We start from the raw sequence: 14555 nt of genomic DNA, 5'->3' as shown, positions 1-14555 counted from the left end.
ATGGCCTGAGTTGAGATGTTGCAGCTCATCCCAGTCACAATCATAGACTCCGCCATTTATCATTGTACGGTTTTGAAGCCAAAATACCCCCGTCACAGGCGCAGCTATTGTAGCAGTTTGCAGCCAGTCTGCTCAGCAGAGACAATGACGGATTCAGGGAGAATCTGAGTTGAGCTGGGTGACAAAAATAATATATATATATATATATATTTTTTTTTTCTTTCGAGAGTCTAATCACTTCCTGACTCTACCTCCCAACATATTTTACAATCTCCAAAAAAATACACGAGAACGGCAGCTGTCAATCATCATTAAACGTTACGTAAAACCTTGTTTTTAACGTCTAATAACTATTGAAAACGAACTTTTCAGAAAAAGAGGACTTGAATACAAGACAGCCAAATGATATATTAAAATCACCACAACAATCAGATGTGAGAAACATTTCTATGAGGTGTATTCATTTTTTTAATTTTGACCACAGCCCATCTGGAATGACTGAAGAGACAGATTTTTTTTAACCTATTCTGCAGCCAGCCACCAGGGGGAGCAGTTTTTGTGGAGACCTCACTTCAAGCTGAGAAAGATGACGCCCATTTTTTTTTTTTTTTTTTTTGCTTAGTGAAGTCAAAGCAGACAGTTTGGGCAATCTTTTTGCGCTGTTTGCAGCTGCAATCCATTTTTACTAAAATCTCCCCAGTTAATTTTTCTAAATATTAAATTCTACTCTCTCACACTGGCTCCCAGGACTTGGCAGAGTTGTGGCGGGGGTCTGCCAGGAAAAAGTCTGGGTAAAGAACAGGTGAAAATTGTTGTTGTTCACCTGGAGAAATTTAGGGAGCTATCGTAGATCAAACAGTGTTTGGTTCTAAAATCGGTTAAAAAAAGCTCCATTTGTTACAGAAATTACATGGTACATGCTCTTTTCTTAACAGATGAAAAATGGACTTTGTGTGTGTTTCTTCAACTACTTCAACATTACACATTCACATTAACTTTGCTTTCTTTAGAGTTATGCACATGTTTGAGTTGTGATGTATGTTTGCACAAAGGCAGCATGGGACAGGTGGAGGTTGTCTGTGGATACAGCTGTGCGACGTCTCCTCACCCCTGCCTTCACCCACCACTCAGGAGGGAGGTGTTGAGGTGAGAATGCAGCTCTCCCCAGCTGCAGCGCCTCTGACCCAAACAGCCCGGCTCCTCGCTGCCTTTGTGGAAACAAGCTGACAGGAAAGGTAAACATCAAGGTGTGGAAAGATTCCCTTGCTACGGTGGTCTCATCAGTCATACTGCTCTGTGTGGTTTATATACACCTTTAAATCAGGGACATGGGCTGTAAACTTAAACATAAGCCAGCCATGATGTGGGAGGTGATGCTCGTGAGGAAAGGAAATCTGGTGCACAGTGACCTCTAGAGGTTGAAGGATTGCTCACAGTGACCCAACTCGGTGCAACAGAGCCAGCTTTGCCTTGAGTGTGATCTCTTTATCTGATCCCTTTCCTTTCATCTTTTTCCTTCATTTTTGCAGCACTGACAGAGACAATTCAACAGTAGTCGGTGTTTTTCATCATTGTTGTGAGTCTGCAGATCATTCAGAGGGGTTCAGAAAAACAAACTGACTCAGGCAAGAGTTCAACATTTGGTTTATTTCTCATTTTTTGTCGACACCACTACAGAAATTATACTACAAATTGTCATCTTATCCATACCCATCCTGTATTGGCCTGTTCATTTTTGTCATGTACTCTCCAGTTTCTCTTTCTTATTTGCATATATCCCCTCTCTCTTCTTTTTCCTTTGGCCTCGGGAATTTTTCCCCAATCACATGTGACTGGTGCAGACAGGTGGGTACGGATTTAGTTTGTGGAACAGGTTTAAAGTGGTGTGATTCAGAGGCTTAAATGCAAATGTTTACTGACACATCAAGTCAGGGAATGAGACACAACTGCAGTTAAGGCTTCTAGCTCAAAGACAGCAGAGCAGAGGAAATCTTAAACTGTCTGAAACCTGTTCCTCCTACCAGTAACCTTCTTGTGAAGCTGAATTGTGCATTTAGTAAAACTATTATCATATGAATAAATAACTTCACCATAACTGGTCGTTAAATATGTCCCATATCTGTTCATCTCTACAACGTTTTATAGTATGTTTATCTAACATGTATAAGGCTCAGGTTAAGCATGTATGTGTCTTGTGAAGATATTGATAGCTGGCTTACGTGGTACTGAGTCAAAAAAAGCCACATTACTGACCAAACATCTCTGGGAACAGATTTCATAATGGAAAAGAAGAAAAATAATCCACTGACTTCAGAAAGAAAGTAGCAAGTAAAAAGAGCATTCATAGAAATGAGTCTTGTCTTATGAGACTCATATATGAAAAACAAACAAACAAAAACAACAAAAAACAACGCTAAACTAAGTTACAGATACTCACATAGTATACACAAGTTCAGCACTGATATAAATTTACTGTTTTACATCTTTGACTAAGTTAGAATTAGACTATGTTGTCAACAATGTGAAAAAAAATGTCTTTAGCTTCACAAGAAAGTCATGCAATTGCCTGGATTTCAAAAGGACATAGTCAATAAACAAGCAGTTATGATAACGGCATCTTTGGCATCTTTAGAGTCATACAAACAAAGAAAACAGTATTTTACTTGAAGAGTTAAATTTCTTGACAGTTCAAAGGATTACGGTTTCTTTTCTTTTTTCTTTTTTTTTTCATTTAAAAATTATCGACTTGTATTTCAGATGTTAATTAATTGTACTTGATATGATTTATTTATTTATTTATTTATTTATTTATTTATTTATTTATTTATTTATTTATTTATTTATTTTAATTTTTAATTCTAATTTTATTCTTATTTTTTGTAAAAAAAAAAAAAATAGCAAGGAAAGTTAATTTCTAATGAAAGCTTTACACACTCTGACCCTTAGGCTTACTCATATTCTTTAACCACTGTGACCTTGTGGATTCTTGTTGCTACACTGCCCCCTGCTGGCAGGGTATATCAGCTCCACTTAAGGTCCTCTACAAGTTACCACTCCAATCTAGAAAATGACTTTGAATTTCTCCACTCATTGGTGGACTATGATGTGTAAGGAAGCATAGGCCTTTTGGAATTTATGAACAATGGGCGTCATGCCGACATGGGCATATGTCTCATTATTGTTCTTTTGTAGTAGTCTATTACTGGATAAAACATAAAGAGGGAACAAAGATATCAATGCAATTTGCACACCAGTGTGAAAAGCAAAAGTTGCATGCCTCTCTCGTAGATGATCCATCTTGTTTGAAATGTTATTTTTGCAGGGAGCTGTTGGTTTGTTGGTTGAATTAGTTAAATTTAGAATCCTAAATAGATTTGGCGAGGGCACCTTGACAAGTGCAGTTTTTACTCTGAAAGTATTTTACTGTTCAGCAGAAGCAAATGAGAGGGGAAATGAAAATTGAACACATTGTTTTGTTCACAGATTTCTACCCTTGGGAATGTGAAAGAGCCTCTAAAAAGGATACAAGGACGAGCTGGACCACACAAATCTCTCCCAGTTCCTTGAAAACCAACCAAAGGCATCAAATAGTTCAGTAAAGAAATTTAAAATTTGATAAATAGTTTTGAAGTCTGACTCTAGACTTCAAAGTGTTTTAATTTTGTCACATGGGTGGACAAAAACTCAACTAAGAAATGCTTATCTCTTCCTCTATGTATTGGTCCAGGTTTTTTTTTATTATGTATTTACAGCAAAGAACAAGCTAGGAGTATGTCTACATATGTCAGAACAAATTTATGGGGGACATATGACTCATATATTTGCATCAGAAGCCTGCATATGAAGGATATTTCAACATAGAGCAAACACATTAAAGTGCTCAGACATGTCCCCGCCCTGCCCCTTAAGGACACAAGTCTAACAAGTGTTGCACAACCACAAGCCCTCATGAGGGAGAACACCTGTGAGTCTACTGCTCCTTGAGCAGATAAAAAGAATCAGGCCCAGTAATTGTTGTCACAAATCTTTGATGAGCATATTCTTCTTGTTTCTTACTCAAAAACAGTAAAAGAAACACAAAACACAGTATCTGTTAATATACATATATGTCAAATGGATGGGAAAGACAGGCTCAGTCTGAGCCTTTAGCAACATGACTGAAAGCTGGGCCTGCATCAGCTCTAACAAAAAGCTTTATCTTTGGGAAAGTCCATTACAATTAAGATTTAGATTCTAGATTTTAAATATTATCACATTTATTTAAATGAACCCTCAATTTTCATGAATGCCAAACACTGAGTTAGAGGAAAGGTTGGAGCTGGACAGAAGCAAGGTGGCCCATGCTAAGTGATGAAAAACTAGATAATCTACAGAAACGACTGTTTCTTGGTAAAGAATATATACTCTTTAAAGTGTTTTTTCTTATCGTTGTGCTTGCTGGAATGTTGTGGCCTTTAGATGCTTTTCAACAGCAGAAACATTACCCAGGAACAAGTGAACGTTTAAAGAACTTGTATCTTAACAGAAAAAACAAGGGTCCAGATTTAGTTCCTGGGTTCCTGGATTTAGTTAATCTCCCATCCAAAAAGCCCTTGCTTTTGGGGGTCATAATTACCAAAGTTCTAGGTACTTTAGCGGGTGGGCCTGCAATGCTAGACACTTCTTCTTGGTCAAAGAAAATGAGACGATGTGGAAGTGCCAAAATCTGCTGTTTTTCGAGTGTCCACTTGAGGCTGGCTCCAGAAGCACAGGAAGTCACATACACACCAAGCCAAAAAAAATGTTTTCAAAGCAGAAATTGACCTTTTTACAGTCTGGTTCAAAAAATGTCTCCTGTCTGAATCGCTGATTTTACTGTACAGGAGGTGAATTTTTTTCTGACTCTGCAGTTTAGAGGATATCAAGATCACGAGCTCGCCCAATCAGAGGCACAGCTCAGGGTCATGTGACCGACAGGTGCCCTATAGCTGTACACGAAGCCCTTGCCACTACCAATTTGGCCGCTATAGCTGATGCGCTTCATTTTCCGTTTCAGAAACAGACTGGCGATGTCAGGGAGACTACATCCATGTTTTATACAGTCTATGGTTTCAACATATGAGTGTACCATCCATGTAAATATGCCAGAGTTAGCCATGCGACTGGTTTTCAGCCCCAGCAGGTCATAGCAGAGCTCATAAGAGATAAACAACATTCTCCTGGCACAACAACAAAAAGTAACACAACTCTCTCTCTATTTTTTTTTCACCTACTGACTCAGCTGTAAGTAATAATACAACAGAAATTCCATCAAAAATATTTGATCAAATTTGATTTACAACAAGTTTAGTAAATGTTATTTGAGTTTCATAGTACCTGTAAAATCCTCCACTGATGATTTTCTGAGCTGTATAAAGACTGAAACACAAGAGCTGTAAAAGCCACATAAATGGCTCTATTCTAATCTCTTTTTTTCTCTCATGGATCACATTTCCTCCAAACACTCCCTCCCCTGGCTCTTAACAGGACTCTGTTGTAAGACATTTTCCTTGGCTTCCCCCTGGGAGCCACACCTTTACCTCAACAGCACATGCCCCTCTGAAGTTTCTGTTTGGATTTTGGGAGTGCCATACTTCCATAGCCTGAGCTCTGATATTTGTGTTTTTAATCTATGATCTGGAGTCGTATTGTTTCCACTTTCAAACAGCGAGGGTTCAATGAATTCTCACAGATAGAGGAGACTGCAGGAGCTCAGTGTGTCAGTTACCCCCAGCAGTCTTAGCCTAACAGCAAAACTCAGAGCTGGTCCAGGCTAGAGTCTGCAAGACAACTCAAGGCTAGTCATGAAAACGGAGTGAGTGTCTGCCTCCCAGTCACATCAGCTCATGGTCCTGCATCCTCAGTTTAATTACACAATATGAATGGAGGTATCCTGGGGAGTTTTATGGATGTGGCTGTGCAGAGTTTACTGAAAAATACAAGAAAAACAAAATCAATTTTATGTGTAATAAATCAAGACCAGAGCCAGGGGGAGTATTAAAGCAAACTATTAAATAAAGAGCAAACATGAAGAGTTGGTTCAGACTAAATATGTGCAGATTTTCAAACCGCTGTTTGTTCCTACATTGTAGAAATTCCTGAACCTGTCAGTTAACTGCTCAAAACTGTTCAGTTTAAAAACTTTACAAGGTTTTCACAGGATTTGCTGGAATGACAAGATCAGTTTTCAATTATCTCAAACCTGTTTATGACAAGTTGGGGTGGCAGGCCTAAACGTCTGGTTGTAGCTCTGCATCTGTTAGGCCTCCAGAGGTCTAGCCAATCAGAAGGAAGGGATTTGTGGAGTGGTGCGCCTTAAAGAGACAGCTGTGGCGATTTGTGTATTTTCTTGTATGTAATTCCCTGCAAAGTTTCGGGTGCCAGTGTATTCCTGATACTGAAGTGATACATTAGCCAGCTCCTCTGAGCTTAAGTATTTCAAGTTTCTTGTTACCTTTGAGATTTACCTGAGACTATAGCCCCATTTCCACCAAGCGTCTCAGTTCAGTTCATCTCAGCACGGTACACATTTTACTGCGTTTCCACTGACTGATCCCAGGACAGATCGCAGAATAACCAAGAAAGGCCGTTCCACTTTTTGGCACCCGTCCATAGGGTTGCCAGACTAAACCGATTCAATCTCGCAAGGTGGAGCTACAACACCGCAGACCATTGATTGGTCGAAAGAATTGTCACTTACCGTGCAACAGCAGCTGTATTTCTCCTAGCGGCACACAGTCTTCTCTGAAATGAAGCTTGATTGCACTTTCTAACAAAGAGCCACATGTCATCACAAAGAAGACAAATTGCTGCATGTTTTCATGTGTTCCATTTCTCTTCTTTGATGGATTTATTAGCGGGCTACACTGTGTCGTGCTGCTATAGCATCATGCTATTGTCTCACAGACGCGGCTTTTGATACAAGGGGGCACAGTTTGCTACGGAAACGCAAATGGGATCAGGCTTAACTGTACCAAACCGTACTGAACCAAACTGGACAGCTTGGTGGAAACATGGCTTAATTGTCCACCCCTCCTTCTCCAGTGCGTCCACGAGCCTCCTGCTCCTCAACCTAAACTGCCCAATCTCCCAGGACTCTTACCTGCCTTCATGTGCCTCACTCTTGCACCTTCTAGATCTCCATCTCAACTCGGACACTGGATTCATTCCCCATCACCTCACCGTGTTTAATAAATTCACTTACACTGCTTCCTCTGCCTCTGCTTGCTTTTGGGCCATGATCACACACACATCACAACAGCATCACACTACATTTCAATCAATGAAATAAGGCAGCCCAAATGCTGTATTATTTTACCAATTTAAAGTTTTACTACATCTTCTTCCTGAAATCCACCTAGAAATCTTACCCCCTGCTGGGATCAGGTTTATCCTGTTTTTTTTTCTTTTAATCAAAGTGATCCTAAAAGTTCTGAACAACACAAACTGAAGGTTGGTTCTGAATTAGAACCAGGAATGGAGTACATGATCCAATCGTATTTTGAAATCCTTCTTTCCCTTTTGAACAACCCATTTTCAGAATTTAACCCAATCTGATAACTAAAATCCAACTGGATTACCTTTGAACAACTGGTCCATAGAGCGGCCAAGCCATGACAAAGTTATGGAGCACTGTTCAAGATAGTGTTTTAATGAAACAGTTTTCTCATGGATATCTAATTCTACTCTGTGAGGAAGTCTCTGGAACAACATTCATACCTGCATGGGGCTCTCAAAACATTTAGTAAATCTAGCTTAAGAAAACTATACTTGTGCAGAGAGGCACAGAGTTTTAGGAATCATTGAATAAGGGAAAAAAGATTGACAAAAAAAATAGAAGAAATACATTTTTGAATCTAAAAAGTAGAACATTTGCAATAGCATTCCCTTTAAAGATTGATGAACTTGTGTTTTGTCTCTATATTCTTATAGGATGCCACCATTAAAATTGTAGCCCTAGCATGACAAAGCCAAACTAGTATTAACCAAGGTGGTTTCAATACTCAAAGTCAATCACTGTTTCTATCCATGTGTTTACATCTGATTAAACCAAATCACCAACAAAACCAATCATTCTTTTATATCTGTGTATTTGATGGAGAAATTACATTGTGTTTCAAGTGGGATTATACTTGCATTAGCTCTGCACAGTGTTCTGCACATTTGTATTTCAAATAGGAAGAATCAAAATGCACTGTTCTTTAAACAGAAGCAAGGAACAGACAGCATCACCCGCCTGCTATACTTGGAAACTTAGTCACTGCTGCAGTTTAGGAATGAAAAATTAATGATGGCATCTAGGGCAAGCTGACAACCAGCATCCTCTGAGCTCAAACAAGAAAAAATAAAAGTTTAAAGTGTTTAAAATGTGCCCTTATTTAAAGAACGAAAGAAAGAAAGTGTCTGAAACTGACTCCAAATCTCAAGGTGTTTTGAGTGGAAAAAAAAATAGAGAAATAAAGGCAAGCAGCCAAATTCAAGTGTTTGGACCGAGGCCTAAATTCCTCTATTTTTATTCACTTGTCCTTATCTGGAAGTAAACACCAAAGAGGAAGAGTGCAGATAAAGCCATGCCACATTTGTCTCTAAGCTACTGAACCTCAACATCCAGAAAAAAAGCAAAGCAGCAAAGATGAGGCAACAATTCTTACAGGATTTATTGAGCTGTGTCTACGCCTTTGTTTCTGATCCAGGCTTACACACACACACACACACACACACACACACACACACACACACACACACACACACACACACACACACACACACACACACACACACACACACACACACACACACACAATGCACTGAAGCTACAGATTGGAAATGAGTCACATGAGGAAATAAGGGCATGATTCAGCAACTGACTGAATTACTACCTTGCAATTCATCAGGAGAGGAAAACAAAGTTGTTTTAATTTAGCCACAAAAAAGAGACAATGTCAGAGCAAATGACCTTGTGCTGATGCCTAATCATCCCAGTGATGAAGAAATATGACATCATGCAGTCCTGGCACAAACATTTCCAGGACAAATCACAGCACTACAAATGTTTACCTCATTCATAACCAACTTTTAGCTTCTACATTAATGTTTTCCAGCAGTTACACCTCCCTACTGGAAAAAGCAACTACATTGCAACCCATTCAAATATGAGAAATAATTTCTGTCTCTGTTTTTCACTCCTCCATTACAGTTTATCAGTCACATCTTACTTTCTATTTTGTTGTTATGAAACTTGAAATTTGATTCAGATTTGACAAGTCAGTGTCACCATATGCCTATGCTCCGTGACCCTCGCACATTAATCCCACAGATTGAGCTCAAATGACCCAGATTGAGTTTGGCTTTTGTGATGCAAGCAGATTTATGCACGCAAAGAACATTTAGGATAAAGAATACATCTGATCTCTTCAGCATACTCTTTAACTGCTCAGTGATCACGCTCTAACTTTGTTCATTTCTAATCACATTACATCATATCATAACTTATCTCAACCATATCACTTCATATCATATCACATTACATCATGTTACAATACATTGCCTCGTACCGTGTCGTATCCACATTCGTTACGCCACCAGTCTGTTTCTGAAATAGAATAAGAAGCAAATCGGGAATCACAGCCATACTGGAAGTGGCGTGTACAGCTATAGGGCGCCTGTCAGTCATGTGACCTGAGCTGTGCCTCTGATTGGGTGAGCTTGCAATCTTCATATCCTCTGAACTGAGTTAGAAAAAAATTCACCCCCCATACAGTGTGTGCTGATAGTAAACATAGCAATTCAGACAGGAGATTCTTTTTGAACCAGGCTGTAAATAGGTTAATTTTTTTTTTTGGCTTGGTGTGTATGTGACTTCCGGCACTTCCGGAGCCAGCCTCAAGTGGACACTCGAGAAACAGCAGATTTTTAGCACTTCAGCATTGTCTCATATTCTTAGACTTGAGGTTGCTGCTTGATGGTACCCTACCTTATCAAACCATATCGTATCAACTCTTATCATATCTTATCTCATTATGTCATACAGCAGGCAAAATAAGCATTGCACATTACCATTTTTCCCAGAAAAATATATTTCTAAAGGTGCGATTGACATAAAATTTCCACCCAACGTCAGTACCAACCCATGCAACACGCCCATGCTTTTATGGAAATTTAGGGTTAGATTTCTTTGCATATGTGGGTTGCAGGGGTTGTAAACAGCTTCTGGTATAAAAAAAAAAAATAATTTCAGTAACAGTAGTAACGTGTTCAATATTTACTACACCTGCTGTATATTCAGCAACGACTGCCAAATGGCTTCTGACTCGTGTGATCGTGACTTGAACTTGACTGTTTTTGAGACTCAACTTGAACTTGGGATTTGTTGACTATGTTCACCCTGTATCATAAATTTTTACCGTAATCATTGGAGTGTTGTTTTTGTCTTTCTGAGTTCAAAGTTCCCAAGTTTCTTTGGGGAATGATAAAAATAAAAAGTTTCCTTAAGTTATCTTTACTGCTAACTGGTTGTGGTGTGAGCTGAATCTTCAAAATCAAGCAGTAGTTTATTGGGATTCATCAATTTTGTATATTATTTTAATTTTTCTGCAGCTTTTGAAGACATTTCAACAGCTATTATCTCCCACCCTCACAATAACAATAACAGTAACCAGGCTGCACTTTCTCTTGCAATGTATCAACTGACATTTCTTTCAGAGTTCAACTGATTCAGCTTTTAAGTGATTATTTAGCTCATGCCTGAGGCTATGACAAAGCAAATATATGGGTCTGTGAACCTCTTCTTCGACCGTATCTTTCCAACTCTGGGAGCAGGCTGTTGATTCTATGAAAACAATCTTGAGTTGCAGCCCTTGTGTTCAGTCCTGCTATAACAGCACTGCCTATCAGCCTATCAGATAACTGCTTCTGCCTGTGTGCTTATCTCCAGCATGGGCCTCATCCAAGCTCAGAGAAACACTACAGCGCCCTGGAGGAGGGCTGAGGAGCTGTGGATGTAACGAGTAACGTGCTTTCTGAACGGCTGAGTCAATCCTTTGGAGCTGCTTGGGTTTAAAATAGCCACGGAGACAGCACCGCCCTCTGCAGCTCGCAACAGCTCCACGTCAGGCAGCGGCTCACTCAGGAAATTCAAACATCGAGCTGTTCACAACACAGACACACGCATCTTTATCCTGCTCCAAGGTCACCGAGCCGCCAGCCAGCCTGAACAGGACACACACACCTTTATTCCCTCTAAAGGTAAAGTATCATTTAATGCGTGTTTATTGCCGACGGCGCTGGGAGACGAGCTGCCGCTGCCGGTGATCAGGCGGATTAACCGGGCTTTCAGCGTTTTCGGGACGCCGCGGTATGCTGAGATGAGCATGTGCTGCAATGAATGAGAAATAAACCAGGAAGAAGGCTTTGACGGGAAAATGTCTCTGATGGATGTTTGAGTGCATTTTCGTGATGCGTTCAAGGGCCTTTTGCAGAGTGGGAATCCAGGGCATGCGGTCAATTTATGGCACTCAATGCTAAAAAGGAAAACATCTTAATTAAAAACAGACTGGGCCATCCTGCCCATGAACGCACAGTGTAGTTCATGTAGGCCCTGGGCTTTTAAACTGGCTTCATCCGGTCCCTGTCCTGACATCAGCAGCATCATATGATAAGCCTGCAGTGCTGAGGATTCACTCTGCTCTTCCATCACTTTGTCAGGGCTAGTTTTTCCTGATGGAGACGTGTCGCACATTCATTCTTGAGAGATTACTCTGACTGTATTTTTATTCGGTTTTCGTATATGTTTGGCACCAGATAAGGATTTTTCACTTTGAGCTGGGAAAATGTTTCATTATACTAGTTTTCTCTGGAAAGTACAGCATTTTGCTTCATGTATGCTAACTAAACAACTCTGTATCAAACTAGTTGCTGTTTAAGAGCAACACAGTAACTTTCACTTCTTCTTGAATGCTTGTCCTGAACAACTGCTATGATGACCAACAGTTACATTTACAGGACAGTAATAGAAGTACTCAAATACAATATCCAAGAAGACAATAAAAATACTTTCATGTTTTCTAAATCTTATCATTCTACTTATTGACTAGCACCAGCCTCACTTTCTTCTAGTCGCTAACTGTCAAACCAAACCAGTTAAGGTGGACATGAATCATGGTGTATTCCATTGCCTCTTTAAAGTATTTCTTGAAATATAGCGTAAAATATAGATCATTTGAAAGGTCACATTTTCTTTCCCCCTTCAAGTAGGTAGCTTAGTTTGCTTCATTTGAAGGACCCAAAGATGCAAATCCCTCAAGAGAGGAGGGGTTCCCTTCAAACACCCCAGTCTATTGTCATCAAACAAGATCATGCTTTGTGGTAAAGCAGGTTTTGCTAATTGAGGGAGGGCTAACTGGTTGGAACAACTGATAACTGGGATCAAGTGAATTACAATTTACCATAAAGTTAGACCTCTTTTCTCACTTTCCTTTAAGTAAGCTCCATTTTATTATCAAACCCAGTAAAATAGGGATTGTCACAGAGTTTGGGGAAGCCACACACAGACATAATCCATTAAACCTATATTTTCCATATTTCCCAATTTATGCTAAACTCACCACCCTAGAAGAACACGTGTCCTCTATATGTAATCCTGTCACTGGAATGATAACATTCACTTTTGTGTGACAACATAATGACACAACATGAGCAAAGTGATATAGAAACCAGGAAAACCTTTACCTGTTTTAAGGTAGCAGCCTGATACTGCAGAGACCTGCTTTTCTTGTTTACTTGCATAAAGTAGCCCTAAAAATGTGTTATTTAGCTTCAGTTAAACACTTTGGCATCATAAAAAGTCTTTGAACTTGATCAGATAAAAATATGTACTTCAAGCCCAACTCCAACCAAGCTTGCACCTGTTGCAGTTCTGCTGGAGTAAATATTAGAAATTGGAAGAACCAAAGTTAAAGAAAATGAATTCAACTAAAATGTATAACTTAGAGGTTAGCTTTGGACTGTGGGGTACAAGGCTCTTTAAAGTATAGCTGTTGGTGGCAGAAGCTGATATCTACGGCACCCTTGTTTTTGTTAGCTTGTTTTCTAAGTGTTTTTTGTTTAAAAGGGCTGTAATTTTATTTTTCTTGAACTTGAACTAAAATTGTTCTCCATTCAGACGAAACTTGAAGTTGCTCTTGGTTTCTCATGGTTTGTTTGATCCTTTCACTCTGTAGGTGAGCTGGCTTACATCCTGTCCCATTCAGTTGTCTTTCTTGTTATTTTAGTGTTGTCCTGCATGTAGATCTAGTGTGTAGGTAAACTAAACATGCCCTGGTTTTAATTATCCACAGTGTTTGTTTCCTTCAAAAGCAGTGGAAGGTCTGGTCATGTGGGCAGATACATTCTTTAGGTATGGCTCAGGTTTCAAGATGAGGACCTCGTTTGGTTTTCTCTGAGGGAAGTTTGTTTTGGACACAAACCTACTGTGAGCCAACATCACCTGATACAAAGCGAGGCACTGTGCTCCAAACTGGCAGTACCTGATACTGTCAGAGGTTTATAACTATCAGGAACGTATTAGAAAAACAGGTGAAACGTTTCTGCTACCGTAACAAAAGAAGGATGATCTTAAGTTGTTTTACTGAGAGAGACAGTGCTCAGTAAGTTTAACAGTCATCTGGTGACTGACAGGATTCTTATAGTGATCACCTGCCAATCAAATGTGTTGGCACTGATTGATATTGAGGTGTCTGTAGGTGGCTTTCGTCAGTATCTGCATCACTTTTCAACCTTTATTTAAGACTTCAATGCTAAGTTTAGTACCTGGCTGCAACTTCATGTTATGTGACTTCTTGGGGCTTTAACACTCCTGTAAGCATCTGTGTAACCTGAAGTTGTTCAGTGAAAAGCTGGAACAAAGATTTAAGTGCCTCTGACCTTCACAAAGCATTTAGAGGAGGGGAGCAGAGGGAGCTCTGGATTGGATGCTGGATGTGGGTGTTGGCAGCCCACATGGAAACAACGGAGAGAGAACAGCCTTCCATCCTGCTGTCATGTTCACATATTGTAGGTTTGTGGAAGTGATGATTCATGATCCTTTCTTGCTGTAATTTTCCCTAAAGACAATGACATGTCCTGAGGTCAGACTGTCATTGAAGGGTGCATGAATTTGCTAGTTTGCTCATGGCATCACATGTGAAAAGAAACTATGCACACGTGTGAAGAAGGTGCAACATGCAATCTGTGGTTGTCTTTGGTCTGTGCTTTTCTGTTACATTTTTAACGTAAAATGGTGTTTGTTGTCATTGTTTCTATTACTAAAAAGCTATCTTTAATATTTACCTTGAAAGCAGCTAAATGTGCTGAGTTCAAGGCCAATGTCCCTTTTTAAAAGACAAAGTGTATCTGATTATCTAACACATAGTTTCATATCCTATTTTCCATAATACAGTACTGTATTTTACCACAGTGTGCTGCATCTTATTGTATTGTATCACAATAGACTGTAACTGCAGTCTGCATATTGTGTGCAAAGTTTCTTATCTTGTTTCGCT

At 39.5% G+C, this 14555-nt stretch overlaps 1 protein-coding gene across 1 annotated transcript in view; it reads left to right on the top strand.

The window, feature by feature from the left end:
* The first annotated feature begins 10946 nt into the window (after nt 1-10946).
* Nucleotides 10947-14555, top strand: part of LOC141810543 (monocarboxylate transporter 2) — a 34010-nt gene continuing 30401 nt past the window's right edge. Inside the window, exon 1 of the mRNA XM_074698197.1 lies at nt 10947-11262. The gene's annotated coding sequence lies outside the window, so the exon portion shown is untranslated. The remainder of the gene's footprint in view (nt 11263-14555) is intronic.

This window comes from Halichoeres trimaculatus, unplaced genomic scaffold (genome assembly GCF_033239565.1).
Source record: "Halichoeres trimaculatus isolate MK-OKI-2021-1 unplaced genomic scaffold, fHalTri1.1 fHalTri1_scaffold_21, whole genome shotgun sequence".
In the NCBI taxonomy this organism is placed as follows: domain Eukaryota; kingdom Metazoa; phylum Chordata; class Actinopteri; order Labriformes; family Labridae; genus Halichoeres; species Halichoeres trimaculatus.
This window is presented reverse-complemented; position numbering and strand designations above follow the sequence as displayed.